The sequence below is a fragment of the Bos grunniens genome, chromosome 25, assembly GCF_055505025.1.
Source record: "Bos grunniens cultivar Pamir isolate PY7600 chromosome 25, Bosgru_T2T1.0, whole genome shotgun sequence".
NCBI classification, from domain to species: domain Eukaryota; kingdom Metazoa; phylum Chordata; class Mammalia; order Artiodactyla; family Bovidae; genus Bos; species Bos grunniens.
In genome coordinates this window covers 12,475,414-12,497,404 of record NC_141189.1, presented here as the reverse complement: position 1 = coordinate 12,497,404, position 21,991 = coordinate 12,475,414, and the positions used below count along the sequence as shown (strand labels likewise).

Sequence of the window (21,991 nt, the reverse complement as noted above, 5' to 3'; positions counted from 1 at the left end):
CAAGGGGCAGGACTGTTCTCTGAGTCTGAGCATGGGTGACAGGTGGAGCCCCAACAAGACCTTCCCTGCTGTGAGAAAAGGGTTTATAAAAACCCTCACACTAGGGAGGTCCTGGCTACAACTGCTGTTATAGGCAGCAGTCAAGACACTGCAGAGGTTCAAAGCAAATCTATGTTAAGGATAAAAACTGGTTCAGAAAGAGGTATAATATTATCACTGAACACATTTACAGACGTGTTCACTGCAATAAGAAGCCCGTGAACCACAACTAGAGAGTAGTTCCTATTTGCCATAACTAGAGAAGGCTGGTGTGCAGCTACGAAGACCCAGTGTACCTCAATTTTTTTAAATTAATTAATTAAAAAAATCAAGAGCCATTTGGTTAAAAAAAAACTACTGTTCTATATGTTTATATTTAGTACTGTGCTGTGCTGAATCAGTCATGCCCAACTCTTTGCAACCCCATGGACTGTAGCCCACCAGGCTCTTCTGTCCATGGGGATTCTCCAGGCAAGAATACTGGAGTGGATTGCCATACCCTCCTCCACGGGATATTGCCAACCAAGGGATCGAACCCAGGTCTCACTCACTGCAGGTGGATTCTTTACTGTCTGAGATACCAGGGAAGCCCAAGAATACTGGAGTGGGTAGCCTATCCCTTCTGGGAAATTCCTGGTTGGGAACTTCCCAACCCAGGAACCAGACTGGGGTCTCCCGCATTGTAGGCAGACTCTTTACCAGCTGAGCTACTCTGATTTGAGCACTGTCACATTAAAGGTAAATTTCACTCCATGAGATCTGAAATACATCTTCAAGTAGCCAACTTAAAAGAATAACTAGTCCCATGTAGTAATAATGATCACAATTAGCAATAATAATGATAATAAACCCCAAAGGTAATTTCTTAGGTTTATTTTGTTAACTTTTCTCTAAGGATTTGCACATCACTAGAAAACACTAATTAAACTATATAGTTTCCCCAAAGGGGAAGCCACAATTATTTTTGTTGTTCGGATGTATGACTGAGGTAAAGAAGAGTTACGACACCTAGAATCGGGACTTTACTGGTGGTCCAGTGGCTAAGATTCCGAGCTCCCAATGCCTGGGGCTCGGGTTCCAACCCTGGTCATGGAACTAGATTCCACATGCCGCAACTAAAGATCCCATGCAGACAAATATATAAATATTTTGTTTTAAAAAAGATAACTAGCATCCCTTCACTGCAGCCTAAACCCAGAAGCCTCATCTCAGTCTTCTAGAAATGCAACTGATGAAACACATCTAATTGAAATAGCATCACTGTTTAATGAACAAATAATGGTCCCAATCTTTATTTTTAAAAAAAAGTCTGTGCCAAGCTACTTACAGAAAGGAAATTTTTTGGAATTAGATAGGAAAGAATAATATGCTATTTTAACTCTATAAGAAAGAGTAACAAGCCATGAGATAAATACTGAGAAATAGAGATGTGCTGATACTTAGAGCAGCTAAATATAATCCATTCACTCCCTCCCTTCCCCAGGCTCCTAGTCAATTTAGTGCAAGGTGAGATCACAGTTTACTATCAAGAAGCACTCAAATGTCACAACAGGTATCAGAGGTGCGAAATAAGGTACGACCCTTAAGGAAACTGCCCCAAGCTCTAGTCTTCAAGGAGGAGTCAGAGTGAAGGTGTAAAAGAGTTGATAAAGAAACAGTATCTTAAATTTATCACTGATACTGAGGTTGCCTGCATTGCATGCCTCTAACTAGTTCAGTTTTGTGCTTTAATGTTAAATTTCTTATGGGAGCACATCACCTAATTAGAGGAATTGATAACTGCACTGTTCCATAATGAGGCCAATACATTTCAAAGTCATTAAAGATAACCAAGGCAATAAGTCTAGGTTTAAGCGGCATTTCCTCAGATTTCACAGTCTGCATGTTGCAAGTGTAGGGTGGGGGGAAGCAATCCCTGCCTAGTCAACTGTAAATGCTGGGTTATTGGAATCTTTAAAATAGGCAGCAAGGAGAAAATTACATGGCCAAATCTCCTTTTTCCAGTTAATGAAGAATTAAGACTCCCATTTACCATATTAGAAGGTTCATCAGAGGTCTCAGCTCTCCATAGCTGGTGTCTGACAGCAGTGTCAGTTTATCTGAGTCTGAACGCATAAGTGCATGACAGAGGATCATTCATAACTGTCACATCTACTTATCTCCCTCATTGTCACACAGCTAACGAAATTCAGACCATGGAGTTGTCTGCCTCTGTTCCTCTTTCAACCGAGCTCAAGGAAAAAGGCCTTCCAGAGCCCACTCATGCCCTATTATCGTGTCAGCACATTGTGAATCTTCAAGAGGAGTCAGCACTGCTTCCTGTAATCTCCCTGTCAGAGGGAGAAGACAAGATGTCCCTGGGACTAATGTCCATGCAGCCTGCATCTGGTGTCAGCGTTCAGGAAAAAAATGGCTCAGAGACAAAGCTATGGAGAAAAGGTTTTTGAATATATTATTGCATAACTCGGGGGGGAGGCGGTGAAAATGACAATATTTAGAGCTTATCTTTGGTAATGAGGAAATGCCATTTCCACACACTAGACAGCAAATAAGTACACAGGATTTCATAATGCAATTTGCCACAGCATTCAGATATTTAAACTAAAAGAGGACAGAGAAGCTGAGACAGGGATGTCTGTAACAAACCAATCAGCGATTTTTGAGGACAACCTAGCACAAAAAGAAGATACAATTTAATTTGCAAATATTAACACTGAAGCAGCTTTTCTGCAGAGAAGAAAGTACTACAGTTATTAATGTGTCACCAACAATAGAAATCAGAGTTGGTATGACAAAACATGCCCAATCTCAGACAAACAGGACATCTGCAAACGGCTATGTTCCAAGGCAAGTAATTCAGCATGGAAATGACAACGCGTTTTTGCATCACAGGGTCCTGGGAAACCACAGGAAACACAACAACATCCAGAGTTACTGTGATAAATTCATATTTGGAAAGCTCTTCTTCAATATTTCTAAAATTCAGACAATGGCTCTGATTTCACTACTGCCTTATATTTTTTTTTAAGTTTTATTGAGGTATAAATGCATTCCCTAAAACTCACCCACACTTTAAATGTACAATTTTATGAGTTTTAATACATTTATACTATTAAGCAACCATCACCTTAATCTAGTTTTATAACATTTCCATCACCCCAAAAAGTTCCCACATACTCATTTACAGTCAGCCCCCATCGGATACATTTATTTTACTTCTTCTAGTACCAGTTTTTAATAGAGATAAAATTCACATAGCACAAAATTCATCATTTTAACCATTTTAAATTGTACATTTCACTAGGTTTTTTAGTATATTCCAAGGCTGTGCAACTATCACCACTAATTTCAGAACATTTTCACCATCCCCAAAATGAAATTCATATCCATCAAGCAATCACTCTGCATGCCCTTCTCTGTCAGCTACTGGCAAACATGAATCTACTTTCAGACTCTAGGGACTTATCCATTCTGGACATTTTATATAAATGGAATCATAGAGTATGTGCCCTTTGTGTCTGTCTTCTTTCGCTTAGTATACTGTTTTCAAGGTTCAGTATTTTTCTTTTTATGGCTGAGAAATATTCCATTATATGGATATACCACATTTTGTTTATCCATTTAACAGTTGATGAACATTTGGTTTGTTTCCACCTTTTGGTTATTATGAATAATGCTGCATGAGCATTCTAAATGGGTTTTTATAGCTATGTAATTTTTTCAATTCTCTTCAGTATATATCTACAAATGGAATTACTGGGTCGCCTTATAGAGTTCTGTACGTTGTATGCTGCACAACCCAATAGTGTCCTGCAGAGGACACCACTGATGCTGCAGTTGCAAACTGCATAACTTACAAAAGCAGCCTTATTTGATGTGGACCTGAGAAGGAAACTGATTTATTCTACTTACTTAAGAAGTTAAAGTTGTCATAATAAGATTTGAATGGCCTCTGATGGTATTTCCCTAAATAAACCACATTTAAGACAAACTTGGAGAAGGCAATGGCACCCCACTCCAGTACTCTTGCCTGGAAAATCCCATGGATGGAGGAGCCTAGTAAGCTGCAGTCCATGGGGTGGCTAAGAGTCAGACACGACTGAGCGACTTCACTTTCACTTTTCACTTTCATGCATTGGAGAAGGAAATGGCAACCCACTCCAGTGTTCTTGCCTGGAGAATCCCAGGGGCGGGGGAGCCTGGTGGGCTGCCGTCTATGGGGTCGTACAGAGTCGGACACGACTGAAGTGACTTAGCAGCTTAGCAGCAAGACAAAATTTGGTAGAAAGTAAAGAGGAACTAAAAAGCCTCTTGATGAAAGTGAAAGAGGAGAATAAAAATGTTGGCTTAAAGCTGAACATTGAGAAAACTAAGATCATGGCATCTGGTCCCATCACTTCATGGGAAATAGATGGGGAAACAGTGGAAACAGTGTCAGACTTTATTTTTGGGGGCTCCAAAATCACTGCAGATGGTTATTGCAGCCATGAAATTAAAAGACGCTTACTCCTTGGAAGGAAAGTTATCACCAACCTAGATAGCATATTCAAAAGCAGAGACATTGCTTTGCCAACAAAGGTCTGTCTAGTCAAGGCTATGGTTTTTTCAGTGGTCATGTATGGATGTGAGAGTTGGACTGTGAAGAAAGCTGAGCACCGAAGAGTTGATGCTTTTGAACTGTGGTGTTGGAGAAGACTCTTCAGAGTCCCTTGGACTGCAAGGAGGTCCAACCAGTCCATCCTAAAGGAGATCAGCCCTGGGATTTCTTTGGAAGGACTGATGTTGAAGCTGAAACTCCAATACTTTGGCCACCTCATGCGAAGAGTTGACTCATTGGAAAAGACCCTCATGCTGGGAGGGATTGGGGGCAGGAGGAGAAGGGGACGGCAGAGGATGAGATGGCTGGATGGCATCACCGACTCAATGGACGTGAGTCTGAGTGAACTCTGGGAGTTGGTGATGGACAGGGAGACCCGGCGTGCTGCAATTCATGGGGTCGCAAAAAGTTGTACACGACTGAGTGACTGAACTGACTGACTGAAGACAAACTAACTTTTCAAGTGGCTGTCAGTGGTTAAGCTTAAATAAGACCAACATAATATTTTCAGTCACAGTTAATATTCAATATTCCTATCATCCAGGGATTAATGTTTCTGCTTACAGACCAGCAGCCTTCATTCCCTTCCCTCACCCTGCATCTTTCACACTGTCCTCATTAGTAGTCATACAGAAAAGAAACTAGAAAGAAACTAAAGAGACTGCAAAGAACTAAAAAGGAAAATGAACAAAAAAAGAATGGCATGTCACTTGGCTTCTCATTAGGAGAACTGATCTTAAAAGTTCAGGGGAAGAAGGGAATGAAGAAAAGATATCACAATTTTTATTCTCTTTAGAGATTATTTTTCTAATCTAGTCCTCAATTCCTTACTATCCTAGTCTCTTTTCTTAAGCAAATAAATTAAATTTTCTTAAAATTCACTTACAGAAAACATACTAGTTTACTACATTAAAAAAAAGACAAAGTATATACTTAAATCACAAGAAACTAGCCAGACATGGCTGTTCTCATGCAGGTACTAGATGTACAATATGAACACCCTCACAAAACACGTTTCGCTAACATGGCTATCTGCAAACCTGCCACATACCTTTCCCCATTCTTCTTCTTACTTGCTTGAACTATAAGAATCAGCAGCAAAGCTGATTATAAAGTTTATTTTTAATCCTTGAGTGTTTAAAACATGAGAGGACTGGAAGCCATAATTATTTTCAGATTAAGGCAACAAATACTATTTTTGAAAAATAAAACCATTAATACTAAGAAATAGAAGTATTTGGGGAATGTGAATTAAACTGCAGGGCAATGTCCCCAAATTTAAGGTTGGGTGTGATTCCAGAGTCTATACTCTGTTTGATATTAAGACAACATAACCGTCAACATCTTGTTAATTCTTAGAAACATAAGAGGAAAAAAAAATTAAGATCAAAGAACAGAAACAGAAGTCTGTAACTATCCCTTATCCTCTCCCAGAAATACCTTCTGGCTTTTCCTTATCCCTGGTACTGGTACTTGCAATGTAGATAGTAAGCCATTCCTCTGACACCTGTTCCATCTCTGTATCTTTATCCTCTAACATGTAGACACATTCCTCCTAAAATGGTCAACTGCTCAAGGAAAAGAAAATATTCTCTCACATTGCTCACATTTTCATGTATAGATCCTTCTCTTCTGTGGTGGGGCTTTAAATAAGTCCCACAGCCAAAAACTTTTGTATAAAGAAACATTTTGGAAAACTGGCCAATCTTAGTAAAAAGCACAAATAAGATGGCATTAAAAAAAAAAAAAAAAACACCCATGAGAACAACGATAACAACAACAAAAAGTAAGTCTATTCTGATCAGCAGCAAGAATGCAAACATTCACAAGTGAACCAGAGGTTCAAACACAAAGAGGAAACATCTCCAGGAAGAATTTTTTGTCACAATATCTTATGAATGCTTCTCCCCTTCCAACATAATAGAATTTGGGAGAAGAGAGAGCACCATTGCCAACTGCATCAAATTACTAGTGGAAAAAGGCAAGTAGATGTGTCTTTGGTTCTACACAGTTTTGAAAACTTCAAGACAAGAATAAATTGCATGACCCCCTGGTAACTTCCACTAGAACTTATAGGAACAAATTGTTTGCCTCAAGCTGGGTGGAATATACATTCAAATTCAGGCTCTTGAAGGAAATTATTAAGTAGAGTCATATTAGCTTTCTCTGAAGCATACTCGTTTTCAGTATTGCCACTATATAGACCAATTATGATACCTTTCCATGCTGAGAAATGATTGTTCTGCTAACACAGTTCTGGTAAGAATCAAAAGCACTACATTTTTAACCTTGGGGGATTTTTGTTATTGTTGCTCCCTTGCCAGTTCCTTCAAATGGAAAACATCTTTCATTAATCTAAATGCAAAATTTGTTTCGGCTTTCCAAAGTTACTTGAAAAATGTTAAGCACAAAGCAATAAAGTTTTTATGCTCTTAAGACCACTGATGCTTTGAGCTTCATATTCATTTTGAAGAAATGAACATTTTATGGTTCACAGAGGAATAGCTACATGAATAATATCTGCGATTATAATGCATCTAGCAGAAAAAGATTAAGTTTATGTAAACTATTTAATCAGACGTGAAATTTTCTCTAGAGGATAAAAATTCTGGCCTTATTTAAGTTTACTTTAAAAATACCAGTATCATGTTTCTACCAAGAGGACCCACCAAGTTTTCCATTTGTGTGATATAAATGTTCATTACAGAAAAAACTTAACAAGATGTACTGTAGTGACCCAAGGATGTTACAATAAACAGTCCAATATAAGACAGAGACCAAACGAGAAGAACTCCAACATGCTATGTGGCCCAAAATACTCAGTTGTTAAACTCTAACTGAGGGACAACCATTTTAAGGTGGCTACCACTGCTGAAGAGTAAACGGCTGCATATGTCATGATAAAATCTTTATGATGTATTTTTATTAAATATGGAACTAATCTTTTTTAATGCAGTTTATGTATATTTGTCAAGTTAATTTCTATGGAAGATTCCAAACTTGATAAATTTAATAAATCATCTATCCTTACGATACATGTCCACAGACATAAATATCACAGTAGGGTACATGGACCCCACATCTGACCCTCAGTGACCAAGAATTGTCCTCATTATAAATGCAGGGGCTAACACTGTAACACTGTAGATGGGGAAAGAATGGAAACAGTGACAGACTATTTTCTTGGTCTCCCAAATCACTGAGATGGTGACTGCAGCCATGAAATTAAAAGACACTTGATACTTAGAAGAAAAGCTATGACCAACGTAGACAGCTTATTAAAAAGCAGAGACATTACCTCACTGATAAAGGTCCACCTATTCAAAGCTATGGTTTTTCCAGTAGTCACATATGGATGTGAGAGTTGGACCATAAAGAAAGCTGAACTCCGAAAAATTGATGCTTTTGAACTGTGGTGTTGGAGAAGACTCTTGAGAGTCCCTTGGAATGCAAGGAAATCCAACCAGTCCATCCTAAATAAAATCAACCCTGAATATTCATTGGAAGGACTGACGCCAAAGCTGCAACTCCAATACTTTGGCCACCTGATGCGAAGAACTGACTCATTTGAAAAGACCCTAATGCCGGGAAAGACTGAAGGCGGGACAAGGGGACAACAGAGGATGAGATAGTTGGATGGCATCACTGACTCAATGGAGATGAGTTTGAATAAGCTCCAGGAGTTGGTGATGGACAGGGAAGCCTGGCATGCTGCAGTCCATGGGGTTGAAAAGAGTTGGACACTACTGAGAGACTGAACTGAACTGAACACTATAACTCTACTGTGGCCAGTTATAAAAGAGGGGCTGTTTGGAATCATTTTAACATAGATGGCAGCATGAAAAAAATTTTAATTCAACAGATCACTTGTCAAAATCTTTTTTACAACTCATATCTTATGAAGAGATTTCAGATATGACAACTATCAATTTTATTGCTTCATTCATAAAACATACATTGCAAAATTAGTTTTACCTATCATACCTTTTTCAAAAGCTATCAGTTCAGTTTAGTCACTCAGTCATCTCCGACTCTTTGCGACCCTATGAATCGCAGCACACCAGGCCTCCCTGTCCATCACCAACTTCCTAAGTCTACCCAAACCCATGTCCATTGAGTCAGTGATGCCATCCAACCATCTTATCCTCTGTCGTCACCTTCTCCTCCTGCCCTTAATCTTTCCCAGCGTAAGAGTCTTTTCAAATGAGTCAGCTCTTTGCATCAGGTGGCCAAAGTATTGGAGTTTACTTCGAGCAAATTTTAAACCTTTCCTTTTCTTTGATATATAAAACAAAGTTGATATGAGAAAAAAAAAAAAAAAGAAACTGGAGTTCGTAAAATCAACTAAGACATCAAATCTTTAAACGAAACCTGTAAAAAAAAAAGAAGTGTAAACCAACAAATAAGAAACTGATTATTAAAGACACTAACCACAGAATTCTAACACTTGCTTTTTGAAGGGTGTGGATTATTTAAAAAACAATTTTTCAAAATATATTACTTAGTGAAATATTTTTAATTAAATGCACTATATCTTATGTGCTGTCTTCTGTACTCTCACTAATACAAAATTAAAAGCCTGAGAATCAAATTGTACCTTTTACTAGAAAAAGACTTGAAAATCAAAATGTTAACAGAAAAAAACTATCAGCCAGACAGATGACATGAAGAAATGAATCCTATCAAACATTATTTAGAGAACAAAATGGCTATTAAGACCACTCATGTACAAAGTGTTGCTCCCTAAGCCAGGATTCTGATTTCCTACTAAGCTAGTCGTAATGTATTCTCTGACTCCAAAAGTCATCTATTCAAGCCCTTCTGCTGCTGCTGCTGCTAAGTCGCTTCAGTCGTGTCCGACTCTGTGTGACCCCATAGACGGCAGCCCAGCAGGCTCCCTCGTCCCTGGGATTCTCCAGGCAAGAACACTGGAGTGGGTTGCCATTTCCTTCTCCAATGCATGAAAGTGAAAAGTGAAAGTGAAGTCGCTCAGTCGTGTCTGACTATTAGCGACCCCATGGACTGCAGCCTACCAGGCTCCTCTGTCCATGGGATTTTCCAGGCAAAAGTACTGGAGTGGGGTGCCATTGCCTTCAAGCCCCTCAGGTAACAGTAAATAATAAGAACAGTAAGGAATGAGTTGGATCCAAAATTTTACTGGGTCCACTGGATCTAGCTTAGTTCACTGGAGGAACTGATATTTAAGTCAACGGTTCCAATATGGTGACAGAAATGCTTTGATGAGAGTTTACATATAGGAGTATAGACAGGCTTCCCAGGTGGCACTAGTGGTAAAGAACCTGCCTGCTAATGCAGGAGACATGAGAGGCACAGGTTCGATCCCTAGGTCGGGAAGATCCCCTGGAGAAGGAAATGGCAACCCACTCCAGGATTTTTGCCTGGAAAATTCTATGGACAGAGAAGCCTGTCAGGCTACAATCTGGTGTCGCAAAGAATCAGACATGACCGAGCACACGTATGCCAATCATACTTCAATAAAAAGAAAGATGAACAGGGAAAAGGCCTGCTGTGGTCCAGACTCAGGACTTGTGCATGACATAAATGGAAAGAGGTAGGGAGGGTCTGGAGGTCATAACTTTCAGGAAGAAAGGTATTTAGTAGCAGAAGTCTCTTCTGCAACTATAGGATGTACATTGAGAGCAAAATTGTTCTGGCTTCTTCTATCACAAATAGAATGTATATTTTGCCATTTTTGTCCATTGAGAGAAGTTCACACTTGGGAAATGTCATTACTAAAAGTTATAAGACTTTTCCACACTGCTTGTAAGATTACAGATGAAAAGAATCAGGGCAGAGTGAGTTCCTGAAGGCAACGTGCAGTATATGAGACAACTGAGCCACCTTGAACCACAGAGGAGCCCAGGATGGATGCTGCCACGCACCACCCACACGTGGAGATATGTCTCCTCATGGAGACGCCACCCCAAACCAGAAAGCCTGCTTCACAGATTCCTGGAAAAAGAACCAGCAACCAATACTGCTGCTGTTGTTCAGTTGCTCAGTTGTGCCCGACTCTTTGTGACTCCGTGGACTGCAGCGCTCCAAGCTTCCCTGTCCTTCACCATCTCCTGGAGTTTGCTCAAACTCATGTCCATTGAGTCAGTGATGCCTTCCAACCAATATAAAATACTCAAAAGTCCTAAAGGGGCCATCAATCTTATTGACAGAGGGTTACTCTGTCCTCGACACTTTCAGAGATTTCTAGTCACTTTAGAGTTTACCTTATCTGTTATAATTACATATTTGTGCTATTGTGCATGACAGGTCCCGAAAAATGTCTTAGAGCCAAGAATACGAATGCCATTTTGACAGCATTCTCACACAACTTAAGGTGGGCCACAGGCTGGTCCATCATGTTAGTAAGATACTCATTAGATAAATGTCCCCAAAATGAAACACTGTGAATGTGCCCCCATGAATTCCTTGCCTCCTACATGCATGAAGAATCTGTGTGTTCCTCAGCAGTCTTGCGAACTTCCTAAAAGTATTCAAAGAAGAAAACTGTAATCAGGGTCATGCTCAACAAAATTCATCTCCAACTCAGAAATGTGTTTCTACTCCCCAGCAGCAGCTGAATCAACATCGTTCACAGAAAACAAACTGAATTATGAAAATTGTGTGAAAATGAAGCTCTTTGGTGACATTTGCTGCTGTCCTACTTAGTATTCCCTTTCTGTCGTTGCCTTATGAACACAGTTCCTCCTTGGTGCCCTTTCTCGACCTCTGCAGTTGTTACTGCTCAACATAACTACAGCCTCAACATTGTCAAACCATTTCACAGTGACACTACGTCTCAGGCAATGTTAGGCCATTGCCAACAAGTAGCGAGTAACCTGTGCTGACAACACATTACAGCCCTGCCATAAACAATCATCGTCTCACTGAAGCAAAATGGCAGTCACATTAGAGCCGACTATGTAACAACATGCATAGTAAACTGGCACAGCAGCTTGCTAAACAAATCAGGGCAGCAGCCACACACGAGACTCAGGGCAACTGTGCCACATCGTCCCAGCTCATGCTGCCCTGGAGCTGGACCGGAGCCTACCTCTGCCCAGAAAGAATCCCTGGCGGGGAGGGTGGGGTGAGTAGGAAACCTCTGCCCCCTCACCCCTGTCCGCCTACCCCAACTGCTATGCTCTCACTCTGAGGAGGATGCAGGACAATGGAGTCAGATCTTTGGATTCACAGATGAAGAGCAGCGGTGTACTCAGAATACAGTAGGACAGGTGGGCAGAAGGAGGGTCCAGCCACGCCCTTAAAGCAGGGAGGAGAGCCTGGCGCATTATGTAAGTACAATGATTTTAAAAAAATAAAGAATAATCTCTAAAGTGAGTCAGATGGAGACTTCCCTGGTAGTCCAATGGCTAAGAATCTGCCTGCCCATGCGAGGAATGCGGGTTTGACTCCCGGTCTGAGAAGATCCCACATGCCACGGGGCAACTAAGCCTGTGCACCAAAAATACTAAGTCTGCGCTCTAGAGCCGTGCTCCCCAACAGGAGAAGCCACTGCAACGAGAAGCCCGTGCACCACGACTAAAGAGTAGCCCCTGCTCAACGCAACTAGAGAGAGCCCACGTGCAGCAACGAAGACCCAGTGCAACCAAAAATAAATACAAGTAAGTAAAGTGAGTCAGAATGAAGGGGGAAGAAAGGAGCAGGCATCACATAAGGTGAAGAACATTGACGGGAACACAGAACAACACAATTTCTCAGAAGTAGAGCATACATCTCATCTGGAAGACCTGCCCTGAAAACAGCAGGACCTAAATTACAAGGCTGTGGGCTAACAGAACCAGGGCTAAAAAGAAGACTGAAGTTGAAAGGTTACTAAAAAAAAAAAAACCAATAAGGACCAAAGCAGAAACCAGATATCCACCTTTCTTACAAGGAGGGGAGAGGACTGCCTGTCATGGCAGGGACATGACATGAGACGCGATGTGACTCACTGAACAAAGTAAAAGCTCAGAGACCATGCTGTGGGCTAACGGCAAGGCTGATGTCCCTTCCTTCTCTCTCCTCCAGATGAGAAGTCAGGGTAGACTAAAGATGCTCACGGACCCCCTCTTGCTACACCTGATGAATCTGAAAGCTGTGACAGAGAAGGCAAAGGCTCAACACACAGAAAAGGAGCTAAACAGACCCAACTGGGAGGCAAACAGCAGGAGGTGGGAAGGAGGCAAATAAAATCTAAGTTGTCCCTGTATATCTCAGGAAAAAAGGGTGGTCAACCAAGGCAATCTGTTTTCCAAGTGCCAGCACACAGGAAGGTGGACAACTCTCATATTTCATTCGGAGGCTACCTCCTGGTACAGAGCGAACACAAGTTTGGCAGGTCCTTGAATGGTTCGAGCAATCTGATGATGGGCCATGGAATAAGACCAGCCCTCAACCAACTATAAACCTGCCTTCAGCACTGAGGCACAGAGCAAGGAGCACATTGTTGTCTGCATGACCCTCACGTCTCCCCTCAGCCCACCCTGCCACATCCACACACATCCCTTCAGAAAAGCTGAAGATGAGACAGCCCTAGTTTATTAACCCAACATACTGCAAATCTAATTAAAAGTCAAATACACAATACTCTCTTCAAAATCCAAATGTTCTTTACAGAAACATCAAGGAGGAAGGGAGCAGAGCTGAATGGCCCCACGAAGGTAATCAGAATTCATCTTCAGGGACTCGTACCAATTACTTGCAGCTCATTATCAGTGCTCTGTGTAGTAGGGGAACACCTAGAGACCACATCATTAGCGCCCTACACATTCATTATGCCACAAATGGAAACACCATAACAAAGCAACCCTGGTGTTTAGGGAAAGATAAGGTTTCAGTCCCCAGTTCCAGAACACTTAAGTCTATTCAAGTTTTCAGCAAAAATGTTGTTGAACCTGGGGGAAGGTGCAGGCTGGTTCTTTCTGCATAAAACCATAACCTAATAATTAATAAAACTGAGCGTTACTCTTTCTTACTATAAACTGAAAGTCTCAAAAACTCTTGGACAATGGTTTATGCTAACCTCTTTAGTTCCGACAATACAAGTTAAACGGTGCTTTTGATAAGAATGATTTAATATGCACGAAAACAATCAAATTAGCTGTATAAAAGTTCTGTCTCTTTCCATAAGCCAGCTGAAATGAAGAATAAAACCTCCCAAAGTAAAGCTAATAAAACAATAAAGAGGAAGAAGTTAAACTGTACAAAGTGAGCTTTTGAAGGATATTATCATGAAACCACTTCTGGAAAGAGAAGTTCTTCCCACATCAGCCAAAGTTATAAAACACATCTGAGGGAAAGTCTTGCCTGCCAAAGTGGGTAGGCATTGAACTTATTTATTTGCAGGGCTTTGGTTTGGAATGCAAATGTCAGAAAGAACATCACAGGAAGAGGAGAAATGGGAAAGGAAAGATTATTTGTTTTGTCATTTAAATTCTTTCATTTCTTTTTAAAGGCCTACAAAGTGGTTTCCAGTTCAGAATACCCACTATATTCACTTGTGGGATTCCCAAAGATAGGTGGAGAGGGCCAGGCTCCACGGAGTGCAGCTCAGCCGCACTCTTTTCTGAGTTAGGAGGACTGTATGCTAAGAGGGAGAGGGTCAAGACCCTTTCAACTAAAACACCACAAACCAGCTTTAGGATTGGAAGCACACGCAGGTTGAGATAGTACAGGAGGCAACAGTATAATTACCCCATTATGTTGCTATCTGCCCATTTAATTCAACGGATAGAGAAGAACCATTTATCTGTGAGAATACTCCGCTGGGGAAGATATAATAAAGATAACATGTTTGTGGAACTTGTTCTTAAGGAGCTTACAAACTAGTAAAGTAGTACATAAAGTCAGAAGAGAAGAATAAAGGAAAGCTTTACAGAAGCAACAGCTTTTGAAGCATCTGCCAAAAAAAAAAAAAAAAAGGGTGACAATGGGACAAGTAGAAATGGAAGGTATCTGACACAGAGTGGAGCAGAGAGCAAGTCACAGAAACAGGAAAGCACTGCGCGCTCAGGAAGAACAGCGGATGATTAAATTCAGTTGTATCAGCAGTTCTCAAACTCGATCAGGTTACAAAGCACCTGGAATTCATGATGCTCTCTGCAAAACAAGAAGCTATTTGGAGAGCTTTATAGAATAATGAAATATTAATCCCTCTTAAGAAGGAAGAACAATCTAATCTGTGTTTAAAAGCATATGCACAAAGACTACAATGGAAGAAATAATTTAAATTATGTTAACGTTTACACTTTCTATTTTACTGGGCAAAGAACACAATTACTTGACTTTTATAGAGAAATATTTTGGTTCTGGTGGCAGAGCACTGATGAGCAGGAACACATCTATTTCCAGCTTGGTGCCATGGGAGATTATGTTACCAAACTTAATCTTCCATTGAATGCAATGACAAAACTAAATAAAATGAAATTTAAAATACCCTTCTAATCGATATCCATGGCCAGATAATAAGCAATATTCAAGCCAAAAGTAAAGCAAAGAGAGGAAAACAAAAAAGACTCTAGTTTTTGCCTTAGAAATATTTTACCAACCTGAGTTGAAATTTAGCCTTGGTTTCAGGTCCTCATAAATCTAGGGATTAAGAGCAAGGCACAGGGCCGACCTGCAGCAAGAAATCTAACCAGAGACTTCCCGTCAGAGCTGGCCATGAAAGACCCACACATTCAGTGCCAGGTGAACTAGAAATGAGCTATTTTCCCCTTTGAGTAAATTCAATGAAAATTTACCATCTCAAGTATAACTGTGAAGAAAAAAATACTCATTTGATAATTCATAATGACAAGTTAACCCTCATAGAGATTTAAAGTCTTAATTTACATGTAGTGGTCTGAAAAACCTCAATCCAAGATTATAAAGAGGTCCCACACTGGCAGTTCTGACAAAGGAGTGAAAGAATCAAGCCACCTTTATTCCAAGTATCAAAGAATTCTTATAAATAAACTCCAGGAAACGTAAGCAACTCACAATCAATCATCAAACATGTCAGGAAACCAAATAAAATGCCATGAAGTGAAAGCTCATGATACAATGAACAGATACACGAATCAAGATTAATACTTCAGATATTGGAATTTCAAACAGAATTATTTTAAAATAAGTATGTTTAAATTTTCAAAAAAAAATTAAAAAGAGAATAGTTTTGAAAAAGAGAATTTCTTTTGTGGTTCCCAGGACAAAGGTAAGGTGGATATAAAATGATCTCTTATAATGCCAGGAAGTAGAAGAGTGCTTAAAACAATAATATGAACACAAGGACACAGGTTGGTTTAAATACATGTACCACTTGGTCAAATCTGGGACAACTCTACTAAAACAAAGTATAAGACTGTTGGAAAAAATGGGAATGTATAAATTACTGACTAAATTTTAAAAGGGTAAAAAACAGCTCTTATTTATATTAAAATACTAAAGACTGGAAGCTTGGAAGGAGTGATACAACTTTAAAAAAAAAATCATTTTATAACCATCCTGGTAAAGACTGGATAAGGCAAGAATTATTAATAAATGTTAAATAATGGGAGAAATTTTGATGTTGAACAAGCTATTTAAATGATCTCAGAGTGTTTCCCAGAGAGTGCTTATTAGTACCAGGGATGAAAAACACAGTAATTATACAGTGGAAAAACTGGAAAACACCTTGACTGGGTAATAAAACCTATCACCAATGAGGGCCAGATGGATATTATAGGTCCCCGGATATAATACTCCGAGAAAGGAGCATCACTTACGTAGCATCCTAGCCAAAAAAGTATAACTTCAGTATAACTATGAACATCAGATTAGGCAAGCCCCAAAGGGGAAACAGTCTACGTTAGAAAAAGAGGTGGGAAAGGAGAGAAGACTGTATTCTTTAAAAAATGCCAGTGTTAAAAGACAAGATCATAGAAAGGTTCCAGATTAAAGAAAGTTAAAGAGAGACAACCAGATGTAATACTTGACCCCATGATGTATCTTGTATAGAGGGGAAAAAAATGCAATAAAGAATAATATTAGGGACTTCCCTGGTGATCCAGTGGTTAAGACTCCATGATTTCAATGCAGGGGGTGTGGGTTCTATCCATGGTTGGGGAACTAAGATTCCACATGACGTGTGGCACAGCAAATTAATTAATTAAATAGATACAATTTTTTTTAAAAAAGAATACGATTAGGTTAACTATAAAACTGGAATACAGACAGTAATTAGATAAAAGTATTGTACAAATGTTTTATTTACTGAAATTGATAATTATACTGAGATAATGTAGGGGAACAGTCCTATTCTTAAAAAATATAAACTGAACTACTTAAGGCAAAATGTTGTAATCTAAGCAATTTACCCTCAATGGTTCAGGAAAAAGAATGTATGAGAGAGAAAAAGCAAATAATAACGCAGGATAAAATGACAACTGGTATATCTGAGTAAGACATGCAAAAGGAAATTTAAACCTAGATGCAGCACAGTTAAGCTTCAGAACACAAAAACCAATATAAAGTCTTAAAAGAAGGAAGAGAAGAAACACACTGCATCCAGTGAAGGAAGTAACAGGTATTTCAACCACAAGCACAGAACTGTGAAGACACCAGAATTACGTCCTCAATATGCCAAATGAAAACTGTCAACCTAACATTGAATATAATACAAGATACCTTTCCAAGTGAGGGACTCTGTACCAAGTACACAGGATTGGGCAGAACGAAAATGATCCAAGATAGAGAGTATGAGATGCAAGGGAAAATGAAGGGTATAAAATGGGGAAATGCAAGGTCAAATGTAAACAAGCAGTAGCTATGGAATAATTTTTTTTAAATAATAAATACTAAATAGTAATGATGATGATGGTGGTAATAATTGCTGGGGCTAAACAATAGAATTAAGATATAATGTAAGAAAGAAGAATGAGGATGATGAGATTAAGCATTCAAAGTTTCCTGCATTAATAAATATCTTTCTTCTACTTCTAAATGACTTTAGACTTTGGAAAGTTCCTATAAAATTTGTAGAGTTACCACCAAAAGGATTGAAATAGTGCATGTAATTTCTAAAATAACTGAGAGGACAATGAAATGAGAAAAAAATAATCAACTCAGAGCAAAGCAAGGAATTAGAGGAAAAAGAAATACAGAAAAGCCAGTAAAAGAAAGTAAAAAATAAATTACAAATTTATCAGTAATTACAATGAATGTAAATGGACAAAAAATTTCAGTAAAAAAATAGATTATCAGAACAGATTGGCATAAAAAAATCAAAGTATGCAGTGCTTTAAAGAGTCTTCCTAAGAAGACAAAAGAGTCATGAGTAAAAAGGTTTCTCTTTTTTTTTTTTTACATCAGAGAAATAGCAACTAGAAGTATGCTGTTGTACCTATAATACAATCAGGCTAAAAAGATTTTAAAGTAAAATTAAATTCTAGAGATTAAAAAAAGCTATCAGAATAATAAAGTATTCAATACCTAAGTAGGACCTAAGATTTCTAAAAATATATGCAATGTTACATAACCTCAAGAAAAGAAATATACTATACGGCAAAATTTGGCAGAACCACAATCCACAATACAGCTGGGAGATTTTAATACACCTCTTCTTAGTAGTTGATATATTAGTCAGAATAGTAAGTACTAATATAAATATAATTTCAGTAACAAAATTGACATGCTTGATTTTGTTTTTGTTGTTTACTTGCCAAGTTGTGTCCGACTCTTCTGCGACCCCATGAACTGTAGCCCGCCAGGTGCCTCTGTTCATGGGATTCCCCAGGCAGGAATACTGAAGTGGGTTGCCATTTCCTTCTCCAGGACATCTTCCCAATCCAGGGATCGAACCTGCAACTCCTACACTGAAAAGAAGATTCTTTACATGAGCCATCTGGGAAGCCCATGCTTGACTTACTGTACATATAAATAACACTAAATTCAGTAATTTCAGGATATGTATGTGTATTTTTTCAAATTCTCAGAGATTACTTAGGAAAATGAACAATATACTGAACCACTGAGCCTCAACAAATTACAAAGGATTAGCATTTACATTAACTAGTTCCTAGTAATAGAAAAGAAGAAAATCTAGAAAACAGCCATATATCTGAAATCAAGAATATACTTTAAACGTACATGAAAGAAGGAATCATAGGGAAAATAGAGTTTTAATTGAATAACAAAATGTGACATATAAAAATTTGTGAAATGAAGCTAAAGCAGTACTCAGAAATATTTAGAGCTTTAAGTATGGAGAACAGTGTGGAGATTCCTTAAAAAACTAGAAATAGAACTGCCATCAGTTAGACATGTCACTCAGTCATGTCCGACTCTTTGTGACCCCATGAATCGCAGCACGCCAGGCCTCCCTGTCCATCACCAACTCCCGGAGTTCACTCAGACTCACGTCCATCCAGTCAGTGATGCCATCCAGCCATCTCATCCTGTCGTGCCTTTCTCCTCCTGCCCCCAATCCCTCCCAGCATCAGAGTTTTTTCCAGTGAGTCAACTCTTCACATGAGGTGGCCAAAGTACTGGAGTTTCAGCTTTAGCATCATTCCTTCCAAAGAACTGCTATACAACCCAGCAATCCCACTGCTGGGCATACACACCGACAAAATTAGAATTCAAAGAGAAACGTGTACTCCAAAGTTCATCACGGCACTGTTTACAATAGCTAGGACATGGAAGCAACCTAGATGTCCATCCGCAGATGAATGGATAAGAAAGCTGTGGTACATATACACAATGGAGTATTATTCAGCTATTAAAAAGAATGCATTTGAATCAGTTCTAATGAGGTGGATGAAACTGGAGCCTATTATATACAGTGAAGTAAGTCAGAAATAAAAATACCAATACAGTATATTAATGCATATATATGGAATTTAGAAAGATGGTAACGATGACCCTATATGCGAGACAGCAAAAGAGACACAGATGTAAAGAACAAACTTTTGGATGCTGTGAGAGAAGGCGGGGGCAGGATGATTTGAGATAATAGCATTAAAACATGTATATTACCATATGTGAAACACACTGCCAGTCCAGGTTGGACGCATGAGACAGTGCTCAGGGCCAGTGCACTGGGATGACCCTGAGGGATGGGATGGGGAGGGAGGTACAAGGGGAGTTCAAGATGGGGGACACATGTACACCCATGGCTGATTCATGTCAATGTATGGCAAAAACCACTACAATATTGTAAAGTAATTAGTCTCCAATTAAAATAAATTAATTAATTAAAAAACATAAAAATGTTAAAAGGCTAAAAATGAATGAACCATGCATTCATCTCAAAATTAAGGGAAAAAAAACCCAAACCTAAAGAGATTAGAAAAAGACAGTCAGGGACAAAAACTAAAATCAAAAAAAAAAAAAAACAACATATAGTAGAGTATATAAACAGAGAGGAAAATACACAAGGTTCTTCTAGAGTTGGTTCTTTGATGGGCTACAAAAGCTCTTGCTAAATTCTTAGCAAAACAATCAAGAAAGACAAATAACCAAGAAATGTAAATAGAGGAAATAAAAAAACAAATAAGAGGAAATTAATGAAGAGAATTAATTATAAAGCAGTAACTGTTAAAACATTAAGAAGGTATTTAAATTACTTAATAAATTTGAAAGCCTCAGTGAAAATGTAGACATTACTATAAGACAATAAAACTGAGGCAAGAAGGAATAAAACATTTGATTGAAATTTTAACAAAGAAAGAAAGATTTTTTTAAATAAAAGCTTTCTAAAGAAATTCTACTCTCAGAAGGTTTAAACCAAGAGTTGCCCAAAGGCAAAAGTTAGAACTGGACATGGAATAATGGACTGGTTCAAAATTGGGAAAGGAGTACATCAAGACTGCATATTATCACCCAGCTTATTTAACTTATATGCAGAGTACATCATGAGAAATGTTAGGCTGGATGAAGCACAAGCTGGAATCAAGATTGCTGGGAGAAATAGCAGTAACTTCGAAAACGGAGATAATACCACCTTTATGGCAGAAAGCGAAGAAGAACTAAAGAGCTTCTTGATAAAAGTGAAAGAGGAGAGTAAAAAACTCTCCTCTTTAAACTCAACATTCAACAAACGAAGATCATGGCATCTGATCCCATCACTTCATGGCAAATAGATGAGGAAACAATGGAAATAGTGACAGACTACTTTCTTGGGCTCCAAAATCACTGTGGACGGTGACTGCAGCCATGAAATTAAAAGACACTCGCTCCTTGGAAGAAAAGCAAAGATAAACCTAGACAGCATATTAAAAAGCAGAGACACTACTTTGCTGACAAAGGTCTGTATAGTCAAAGCTATGGTTTTTCTAGTAGTCATGTACGCATGTGAGAATTAGGCCATAAATAAGGCTGAACACTGAAGAACTGACGCTTTTGAACTGTGGTGTTGGAAAAGACTCTTGAGAGTCCCTTGGACAGCACAGAGGTCAAACGAGTTCATCCTAAAGGAAATCAGTCATGAATATTCATTGGAAGGATTGATGCTGAAGCTCCAGTACTTTGGCCACCTGATACAAAGAGCTGACTGGAAAAGACCTTGATGCAGGGCAAGACTGAAGGCAGGAGGAGAAGGGGACGACAGGATGAGACGGTTGAATCACAGATTCAATGGACATGAGTTTGAGCAAGCTCTGGAAGATGATGAAGGTTAGGGAAGCCTGGCGAGCTGCATCCATGGGGCTGCAAAGAGTCAGACACACTGAGCAACTGAACTGAAAGTGGCCAGTCATCATTTTTGTAAATAAAGTTTTATTGGAACCCAGCTACACTCATTCATTATTTATTGCCTATGGCTGTTCTCACGATACAATGTGAGAACTGAGGACCTGAAACAGAGACCATGTGGTTCACAGAGTCTAAATTATTTACTATCTAGTATTGTACAGAAAAAGTCTGACAACCTTCAGGTTTGAAAAGTAAATTCTGTAACATCAAAGGCAGAAAAAATTCCATTCTGCAACTCAAGTTTTATTAAGTGAATATAGTCTTGATAATAACCTTCACAAAGATCATTTGAGGGAAAAAAATAACAAAACAATTTTACTCATAGATGAAAAAGTCCTAAATGAAATGTCAGAAAACTGAATCCAGCTCTGTGTAAAAAATACAATACATCATTATCAATTTCAGTTTAACTGAGGAATTACAGATTGATTTAACATTAGAAAATCAATTATTATATTTTATCAAGCTAACAAATTAGGAGGGAAATCTTATATTTCAATAGATGTAGAAACTGTATAATAAAATTCAACAGCATTCATGACAAAAATTAAATCTTACCAAACTAGAAATAGAAGGGAACTTCCTTAATCTGATAAAGATTATCTGAAAACAAAGCAAAAACTGTAC

General features: G+C 38.8%; 1 protein-coding gene and 1 long non-coding RNA gene across 17 annotated transcripts in view; one reads left to right on the top strand and one right to left on the bottom strand.

The window, feature by feature from the left end:
- AUTS2 (activator of transcription and developmental regulator AUTS2) overlaps positions 1 to 21,991 on the bottom strand; it is a 1,218,095-nt gene that overhangs the window by 536,277 nt on the left and 659,827 nt on the right. The window lies entirely within an intron of this gene.
- Positions 1 to 21,991, top strand: part of LOC147345028 (uncharacterized) — a 62,211-nt gene that overhangs the window by 13,414 nt on the left and 26,806 nt on the right. For both annotated transcript variants that reach the window (XR_015154493.1, XR_015154492.1), the window contains exon 1: positions 1 to 21,991. This exon is cut by the window's left edge and continues 13,414 nt beyond it; it is cut by the window's right edge and continues 21,354 nt beyond it. This is a non-coding gene — a long non-coding RNA (uncharacterized LOC147345028).